Source organism: Crocodylus porosus, unplaced genomic scaffold (assembly GCF_001723895.1).
Source record: "Crocodylus porosus isolate Cpor-Errol unplaced genomic scaffold, CroPor_comp1, whole genome shotgun sequence".
Classification (NCBI taxonomy): domain Eukaryota; kingdom Metazoa; phylum Chordata; order Crocodylia; family Crocodylidae; genus Crocodylus; species Crocodylus porosus.
The window spans coordinates 55,236,155-55,246,358 of NW_017728931.1; the positions used below are offsets into that span (position 1 = coordinate 55,236,155).

General features: G+C 45.6%; 1 protein-coding gene across 1 annotated transcript in view; it reads right to left on the reverse strand.

The window, feature by feature from the left end:
* Positions 1-6,434, reverse strand: part of USP44 (ubiquitin specific peptidase 44) — a 30,613-nt gene extending 24,179 nt beyond the window's left edge. The window contains exon 1 of the mRNA XM_019545068.1: positions 6,385-6,434. The gene's annotated coding sequence lies outside the window, so the exon portion shown is untranslated. The remainder of the gene's footprint in view (positions 1-6,384) is intronic.
* Positions 6,435-10,204: the final 3,770 nt, after the last annotated feature.

Consider the following 10,204-nt stretch of genomic DNA (forward strand, 5'->3'; position numbering starts at 1 on the left):
GAGCTCTGTGGGAGAGCTGAGCAGGCCGAGTGGATGGTTGCTGCCTGACCACACAGACCAGCTGCAATGATGCAGGGGAAGAGAGAACCCTAAGGGAGGTATGGCTAAGAGCCAGCATGGCACGGAGGTTATGCTGTGAGCCAGAAGGCTCATTGTGGTTATGTTACAGCCGTTTGGCTCTGGGTTGAGTTACTGTTACACCGGAGGACTGGATGAGGCTGTAGGGGCGTGAGGAGGCCTCACGGGGGCTCCCCAGTAGCTTGGGGGTTCCCGGTGCCCAGTGGGGACACAGTGAGCAGTACCACAGTGGACACAGTGTTTTAGAGTGCCAAAGAGGTGTCTGGTGAGTGTGGGGTTGCGACCCCCAGCCCGTGAGGGCGGTTGCCCAGTAGGGCGCACGACCCAGAGGAAGGGTCAGGGGGCCAGGCATGGCTACAGGCCCCAAGAGGCGCGGCACAGGCCCCGAGAGGGCAAGGAAGCAGGAGCAATCAGTCTCCTACCGACACTAAACCCCGGAGAAGGGCGGGCGTGCGGTATACATCCTGGAGAGGGGCAGGTACGCGGCTTAAGCCTGGAGAGGGGCCGATGTGCGGATTGGGGCCGGACCGATAAGAGCTCGACAGAGCTGAACAGAAGCCTAGGGGGAGTGAATAGGCCCGGGAGAGGGCGAGAGGGGAATAGAAGCCCAGGAGGGGCGAGTGTATGACATGAGAACATCCGGTACAGCTGCAAGGCTTGGGGTGTGCTAAAGGGGAGGTTTGGAGGCACGCATAGCCCTTAAGGCTGGGGTGCACTGAGTCACCCTATAAGGGACAGGGAATAGTGCCAGCATATTGGCGTGGACGAGGGAATCGTAGGCAGCCTCCCTTACAGAACCATAACAGCAAAGACGTGGCAGGAGAGGCAAGAGGGTGCTAGGTTGCCCATGTGACACGGTAAGGGGGCGCAAGGGGGATCACAGCCGCCCCCGCGGCCCTGTCCCACGACGCACAGCAAAGCCATGCTGGCTATCATTCAGAATCTTACTTTCTGCAAGCGTATCACACAGATTTTTTTAATGAGCTTTTCCAGGATTTTCCCTGGGATAAAGGTTAGGCTAACTATATTGGCCTATGGTTGCCTAGGTCCTCCCTCTTCCCCTTCTTGAAGATGGGCACAATTTTAGCCCTCTTCCAATCCTCAGGGATTTCCCGTGCACCACAAATTCTGAAAGATCTTTGCCAGGGATTCTGCAATGACCTCAGCCAGCTCCTTCAGCACTCTCGGATGAAGTCCATCTGGTCCTGCACCCACTCAGCATCTACAGTGAGGAGACTGTCAGTCCCAGCATGTCCCCTACAAGCCTTATCTCGCTTGTCTGTCTTATTAGTTTGGTGAAATACCGAAGCAAAGTGGGCATTCAGAAATTCAGTTTTTTCCTGAATGTTGGTTACTAGCTGTCCCGAGGTGTTAAGCAGGGGTCCACACTTCCATTTGTTTTCCTTCTACTGCCTACATACCTAAAAAAGGACTTCTTGTTGTTCTTGACTTCCGATGATTTGTTGGACCACTGAAGTGTGCCAGTATCTCTACTTACATTTAATCTTTGCAGAAGGAAGGTTTTTCAAACTAGTCTATTTGTAGGTGATTCATTGTGGTTGGCTGCACACCTATTTTTGTAGTTCCCCTTTGCGAAAAAGTAGCTCTAACCATTTTACAGATGGAGAATCAAGACAGGGACTTTCCCACAGTTGCACAGGAAGCCTGTCATACAGTAAGAGGACTAAACCCATACCTCTCAATTCTAGGTCACTACTCAATTCATGAGACCACTTTTCCTCCCAGGTTTTAAAACAAACAATTTATTATGCATCAGATGTCCTGTCTAGGTGCATGCACTTCCTTACAGTACATAAAAATTAAGCCACAATATCTTAGTCCGTGATGAAAGAGGCAGCAGCTGCAAAGTGAATCACTGCCTTCCCCACTTTACCTCACAATAAACCATTTGTCTGGCACATGCCCTTAGTGATTCAGGTTCAGAAACAGTTTTCATACTGATTTAAGCAGCAATTAAATTCACCTACATTTCTCATGAAACAGCTTCAATGAAAAATGTTAAGATAAACTAGGTTGATAGGACTGATGTGACATTATTAAAGAACTAGAAACTGAGATTTGACATGTTTGGTGACCTGTGGCATAACAACGGTGGGGAAGTAGGGCGTGAGTCCCTAGCACTTATTAAGCAAGTCAGGAGCACCAGAATGGAGCTAGGTGGATGCCTCCCTCCCCACCCCAACCCTCCCACACCCTTCTGCTCCCTGCATGTTCCCTGTAGCAGCTCTGGCAGCAGGGAGGGCAGAGCTGCAGCAGAAGCGCACCAGATAAGAGCAATGGTCCCAGGGGTACTCTGCTGCAGGGAAAATAGCACCACCATGTTTTGGTGCTGAAAATCATTCCCCCTCCTCATCCATCTCTTCTTAACATTACATGGCTAGAAGCTTTCAAACTGAAGCCTTTTCCATCTGAAAATTTAGTTTGACAGAAGTGAAAACTTGCACAGGAATATATTGAGTTCTGACCAATCTTTTGAAGAAAAAAAGTTAAGGTCTGGAGTGAAGTCTGCCTAATTTTCTTCCTGCCTGCCCTCCTACCTACCAGGGAGGAGGCAAAGTTTCCTAGGCTCCTCCACAGATATGGTAAATTTATTGCCAGAGATCAGAAAGGAATATAGAAGAACTGTTTAGTTTATTGTTACAGCTTTGTAGATAAGCCTCCAGCCACCGGAATGTTCACCAGAAATACAGGAAACGCTTTGAAGAGCTAAAGCTTAACATCTGACCCTTACTTACCTAAGCTCCAGTTCAGGGAATATGTCAAAAGAACATTGGGCTACCTATATTTAAACATGTTTCTTATTAAGAGCACAAATCATTCCATTGGCTTCAATGACACAGATTATTACTATACATAATGTATACTGCAACCTTTAATGTGCAAAGTAACAAAAAGTTTGTCTAACTTTATCCCAGCAATGGAGTTAGGTCCACTGAAAATTATCATCCACAAAAATCCTTGCCTTTCACATAATTTCTGGACCATCATGACACCACTCCAACACTACCAAAGTAACAGAACAAATCTGATGAAAGCTCAGAATGCCATGGAAGTTCTTTAGAGGTTCGGGGCTTAAAGACTAATAACAATCAAAAGAGAATAATGCTTTTCTCCAACAACAAAGGACTGCAGAAAAACCATACCAAATTGTTGGGTTGTTACATGGATTTCTTTACAAGGAAAGACGTGAAGAGAATAAAAATGTACTGATGGCTTGGTTAAGCCAAGTCACTTTCAAATATTTAGATGTACATAAAGACTGAACAAAGTTTAGGATAATACATGGGACAAAATCAAGAATGGGAAGATCTCGGCTAAGTATTAAAAGTAACTTGCTGATAACATCTATTAGAATATGGAAGAATTTCAAGCAGAAATAAAGTGGAAATCACAATACTTAAGTTATTTAAAACAAAAATGGGTAAAATTCCTAGACTGGAGAGTTGAAGTAGACAGCCTAAATTAAAGAATGGTGGCAGAGATCAGATACACAACCTGCTGCTACTAGAGGAGAGTTGCAGCTGCGGAAAAAAGCAAAAGCCATCCAACTTGTAGTATTCAATCAGACAAGGTTAAGAATTCCCCACATAAAGTTATTCAGTGCCAAGTTGTGTGTTGGCTTGCTCCATCCTCCCTCACAGGGTTCCACTCTCTGTACAAGCAAAGAAACTGGTCTGAATTAGTTGGCCAGCACTTCAGAGATCAAATCCTCCTTCTTGCAGTTTCCACTAAAAGCTGAGCAAAAAGGATAAGATAAGTAACAAGGGAGAGACTAGCAAGAGAGTACTAACTAAAATGTGTATGTAATTAAAGCCTGTGGAAGAATTCAACTATACACAACCCTCTCTCCCCCCTAGTTTCACTGGCACAAAAGAAAGGGTATCAAAAGACTTGGATTTTTTTCTTTAAAAAAAGCTTTTAACTATCATCTTTAATGTTGTTGCATCAATGTAAAGCTTGATTTTTTTTTTTTTTTTTTAAATCACATGCAAAGTGAACTGACAAACTTCATAATTCAAAGCATGCTCAAACTGTCTCAAGTTTGTTGTATTAAAAATACCTTTTATTAACCAAGGCCAATAGACATTTTCATCCTGTTTTTATGTTGTTTAAGAATCTTTCCTGCCACATTTGAAATGGAGACACCATAGCTTTAAATGAGTGAAAGTGAAACTGACTGCACTGATTTCCACTGAAACTGAAATGAAAGAGTAAAAACAGCGACACATTAAGTGTGATTTTTATCAAACCTAATCTCAGAAATTAAAAATATAATTTCACATAAAAGTGCACCTTTGATGCTTTGGGATCTAAAAAGTTGTCAGGGTTCACTGAACTGATTTCTACTTTGATGATCGAAATACTGAAAAGGTATTGAATCAAAGACAATGGGCATTTTAATAATCTAAGCGTACTGCATAATAGAAGTATTATCTTTTAAGCCAGCTGCGTTTTTGGTTGTAGCCATTTTAGTCTAAGGACCTAGGCAGGCAAGTTTCTTTGGTTAGATGTGATATCTTTTATTTGACCAACTGAGTAAGTAGTTGGGGAAAAAAAGGGTGTTAGCAAGCTTTTGGGCGCAGTCACCCTTCATCTCCCTATGCCTGAGGAAGGGTGACTGCGCCCAAAAGCTTGCTAACAACTTTTTTTCCCACCTACTCAGTTGGTCAAATAAAAGATATCACATCTAACCAAAGAACCTAGCCAATCTTTTAAGTCAGAAATTTACATTTCCTTTGCCACTGTTTCTTTAAAAGCTATCTGCAACATTTTTTAATTTTTTGCAGCACCAGTTATATCGTTAGGCTAATAAGCCATATAGTAAGAAAACAGTATTTAAAAATAACCCTGGAGATCTTTTCCCATTCATGTCAAAGAGCCTATAGCTTTAAATTACCAGTATTCTGCATTCAGACAGATCTGAGTATATCAAATTATAATCAACTCTCACACTTTTTTGGCAAACAGAAAGTTTCTGCCTATTTTCCAGATACGATGGAGTAGAAAAAGTTTAAGTGGAAATTCTGTAGGGGTAAGGCATTTAGACTATTGTGTCAGACACCGGGGCCGCCAACAATAAAAGGGAAAAGGAGAAACCTATAATAAATCTACTTTTAGTCTGAAAATAGCGTAGTAGATTTACGGCAGTTACTGAGAAGTTCTGGGAGCACATGCTCCGTTCTAAACCAGCAGGAATCTGTTGTTTTTTTTTTATTCCAGGTTCAGAAAGGAGTGAAAGGATAGTGCCTCTAATTAGCTTGGATAAACTTCATGGCAAACAGGAACAGATGTACAAACTTCATTGTTATCATAATGTAAAGTGCCAATTACACAATCTATTATTCTGAGAAATGCCTTCTTTGTACAGTGCTTTGCCCTGGGCCTCAGGGTGATCTGAAGGCTGGCTTAACAAACAAAATCATCACATCTAATCAAATTAGCACGTGTATACCTTTAATGAGGTAACATCAGCAGAACAGCAACAGATCTTTTGTCATGAAAAAACCTGGTGTTTCTCACCGAGAAGCAGAGAGGAAACTTATTTTACCACAGCAATACTTAATCTGCTCAAACACAGAAAGAAAAAAAATGAGGCACCGTTCACCAGAAGGAACGGATTGGCTTTGTGAACTATTTTACACCACGGTTCTGCCCCAGGCCCATTCCCACATGACCGCTGTTGGGGTGCGCTCCCTAACAAGTCTGCTTGTTCACACTGTTCTGCTGTTGGTTTCCACCACTGTGTCTTTATAAACTTGAACAGGACTTTGTGGCCAGGCCCTCAGCCAAGGGGCCTCCAACTCTCAGCTACGCTGCCCTGTCTCGGCCATGGGGCACAGCAGGTGGATGGAGGTGGCCAGACCCCAACAGGCTGCACTTGGCTGCTTATTCTGCAAAGGAGCAGACCCCCAAACCTTGGAGGCTTCAACCCAGGTAGCATCCTGCCTTGGTTCGCAGGCTGAAAGATGGACAAGGGGCCTCTTTCCCGGGAGCACATCCCCAGCGCCGCGGCGTGCTGCACCCGAGCCTGCGCTCTGTTACACCGCATTTACGGTACTTTACACCGTATTTTACGGTACTTCGTACACCAGCGCGCGGCTCCGCGGAACTGCGTAAGATACGCACCAAGCGCCCGCGCCGCCGGCTCCCGCACGCCAACAGCGCAGCCCGCTCGCCCAGCCGCCGCCGCGCTGCGCTCTCGCGGCCCGGCCTCCCCCCTCCCTCGCTTCCACCTCGCTTCGCTTCGCCGCCCCCCGCCAGGGGCCGCCCCGCGCCGCCACTCACCCGCCGCCGCCATCTTGCGCGCCCCGAGCCTCAGCCTGCCCCGAGCAGCCGGCCCCTGCGTGACGTTACACCCCTCCCCCAGCCGCGGGGATCCCTCTCGGGCCTCCCTGGCCAGGCCCCGCCCCCTCTTCGCCGCGCCCAATGGGAGCCGCCCTCCCGTCCTCTGCGGAGGCTTTCGGCCCCCCTCCGTGTCGGCCGCCACTTGCCGGGGCGCGGGACTTTTGGCAGGTGCTAACACGGCCCCCGGGCACTGGACGGGCTGTGCGGCCTGAGGTGCTTCTGGGCTGTGTGTGGGGACCTGGCTCCGGGCACGAGGGCGTCTGGCTGCCCAGAAGCGAGGGAGGCCATGAATGAGAAACGGGGTGAAGCCCCCGCCAGCACCCTGCCCGCCTGCTGTGGCAGAGAGTGGGGCAGGCGCTATGCGGGTGGCGCTTCATGTGGCTGTTGCAGAAAGGCCTGCCAGCACCGCTGTTACTGCTCAGTCCTGCACAGCACCGTGCCTAGACTCCCGGCGGCCCCAGCAAGCTTTTAGTATCGCACCCCTCCCCCCCACCGGAGATAATAATAACAAAATTACCATTTTCGGGCCCCCTTTCTATCCGGCCCTGGTCCTGCAGTAAGTTTTCAGGGAGAAAGGCCCTCCCTATCCTGCAGTTCTGGGCTCTCCCTTCTACATGCTGGGTGACACTCGGTGTCCTGTCCAGGGAAGTGGCTGGCATTATTATTTACTGCAGTATGTCACACGTTATTATTTACCTCGGTATATTGTGATGCAACTGCCAAGGTCACTTTCCAGCCTTAAGACTTTGGATTTGCTTTCCTCCGTCATGCAGGACTGGAGGAGACAGTGGTTTTTATTGTCAAATAAGTTAGGGTTGGACCTATGTTCAGAATTGTATTTGTTACTGGCACTAAGGCTCTTTTCCATCTATATGCATCTGTCTATCTACCTGCTTTGGTTAGTCTGTAACAGGGGTGGGCAATTATTTTGGGCAGAGGGCCGCTTACTGAATTTTGGCAAGCCATCGAGGGCCACATGACAGGCAGTCGGGGCAGATAAATATTAATTTTCTAAATTTTTTAGGGGCCCCGCAGGCCAGATAGAATAGCCTGGCAGGCTGCATCCAGCCTGTGGGCCACATTTTGCCAACCCCGTCTGCAAGGTGCCAATCTACTCTGCCTTCTACTTGACTGAAGATGAACATGGCCAACTATGTCTCTCCTCCATTTTCCCATAAGCCTCAAAAATGGTAATTCACATTATGAATTTGGGAGGGCTGTGTTATTTTTAATAATGGTAAGAATGGAGTCCTTCAGAAAGTACAGTCATGTCTGAAAATCAAGCCCCTTACTAATGGTCTCACTGTATATAAGGCTTGAAACTGTACTGTAGAAATCACATCAGAGAACTGCCAAAGTAAATGGCTTGTGAATTATATGCTATCTCTAATCTAGCTGGAATGCCAGGGCCAGCAAGCTGTTATTGACAATGTGTTATTACATTTCTACTCCATGTGTTGTGGATCAGATCAGGTATTTAACAATCTAATAATAAGATGTTGTTTTTTCCTGTTTAGTTCACATAGATCTCCACTAGATGTGGTCCACAAACCACTAGGAGCCCTCTCTTTTTCACACTGTCTTTTTCAGTTATTCTTTTGCAATCAAATACCTGTATTTATCAAACAATCCTTTGTTCAGTGTCATGTCGTTGGTCGCATCATCCTTGCTCAGCCAGAACAGGACATTTCAGGCTCTGGTTTTGAACATCTCAAAACCCAGTCGGCAATTTGGCTTATCCTCAGCATGTCATATAGTGGAAGACAGAGGTGCAGAGTATGTGGGGGCTGGAAGGCCCTGGCCTCCCTCGCGAAGACGGCTGTCACTTAAAATGCTTAAAACTTTCCACATGTGCATCATCTTAGGTCCTCAGGGCAAAAATAAAAGTTGGTGCCTATGCTGGAAGGTATTATTTATTGTATGCAAGTTGTTCTAACACAGTGTCCTCCTCTGTACAGAATACAGTCAGCTGGGTTAATTTAATTTCTTCCTGTAGCATTTTGCACACTGTTCATGGCTGTTTTTGAAACATTTTCTTTATAAGAAGCTCTTAGAAGGCCGGTATAATTACATATGCCAAGTACTTTTGCAATTTCAGGATGAAGGCTTAAACAGAAGAAGGCCTTTATACACATGCATGCTCTCTCAACCTGCAGATGCCATAAATTGTAAATATTAAGAATCTCTTTGCCTTCCTTTGTTAATGATGCTCTCCGCATATTACCAATCCTTTTAGTTTAGTTTGGACAGTACATTTGATGAGTTAACTTATATTTTGCATGTTTTTTCCTGCTATGTTTGTACCCTCTGTAGAAGGAGTACCTGATTGGTATTAAGCAGCAGAAAGGCATAGGTGTTGGGGAGAGTTAAAAAAAACCCTGTACGTGTCTAGACACAGTCCTGTCAAAAGGATTTCACTCTGAGTATATCCAGGATATATGCTTGCTTCTTATTGGTTGTGACAAATAAAAACATTTGCTTCATATCCCTAGCATCTCAGGCCAACACCTCAGTTTGAAATGTGTTCAAGGTCAGGACAGGCAAGGTTCTTTGGATTGGTGTGATCTCTTTTATTAGACCAACTACATAGTTGGAAAAATGTTATTTGCAAGTTTTCAGGCACAAAGCCTGGCTTCTTTACTTTTCATTCCATCCAGGAAGAGCACACACCAACTGCTGAAACTTCCTTAGCCTGACAAAGGGTTTTTGAACCCGAAAGCTTGCTTTATAATTTTTTTCCAACTATTTAAGATGGTCTAATAAAAGATATCAGATTCACCTAAAGAACCTTGTCTGCCTATGTCCTTAGACCAACACGGCTACAACCTACACCCTTGTAACAAGGAAATATGAAGAAAGTGTAGAAATCTTGATGCAGAGATTTTTGCTGTTCTTTAATTATCAGTACAAATTATTTTGTATAGGAACCCAAAGTCCCCTCTCAGAATCAAGCCTTATTATCACTAGGGTGACCATAAGGAACTCTGGGATATCTGAGACACTGCCTTCTCCCCTCTCACCCCTCCACCTCTCCCAAGTCAGTGGTGCTGCTGCAGGCAGAGGCAGAGTGACATGACGCATCAGGCAGGTGGGCAGCAGCAGTGCCTGTCTGCCTGCCTCCTGGGTGCACTGTGACACCCTTCCTCCCCTCTGGACTGTGCCCTGCATCTGAGGAGCTCATTTTAATCTTCACCAACTGGCTGGGACTGCCCTAAGAAATTCAGGCCAAACTGGGATGTGTAGTCACCCTAATTATGACGATCACTATACATGCAAACACAATCCCTGACCTGGGTTGGGGTGCAAGTGAGTGTTTGCAGTTCAGGTTTCTGCTTCTACAGGGAGTTTAGAGCTAGCCAGAGGGATCTCCTTGCACAGAATTAGTTGCAGATTTGGGGCCCAGATTAAGAGAAGAATGCAGGAGTGTAACAATGGGGCTAAAGGAAAAAGTAAACAATACCAGTGATAAGATCACGTGGTTTTATAAGGTAACACAAAAATCCTGATGGATCCTAATTCATTCCCTGATGATGAATATCTTCTGTTTCTAGGAATGGGTAACATTTGAAAACTCAAACCACAAAATGAAATAGGATGCAAGACCAGGTTAACTTTTGTCCTACTACTACAAACACGTCCATGTATAATCCACTGAATTCACTGGGAATATTCAAACTCCCTCCACTCCTTTTCCCCCATCCTGTTCTGAAAATAGCAACAGGCTGGGATCTCGGCAGACACAAGTTACAGAACACACTGT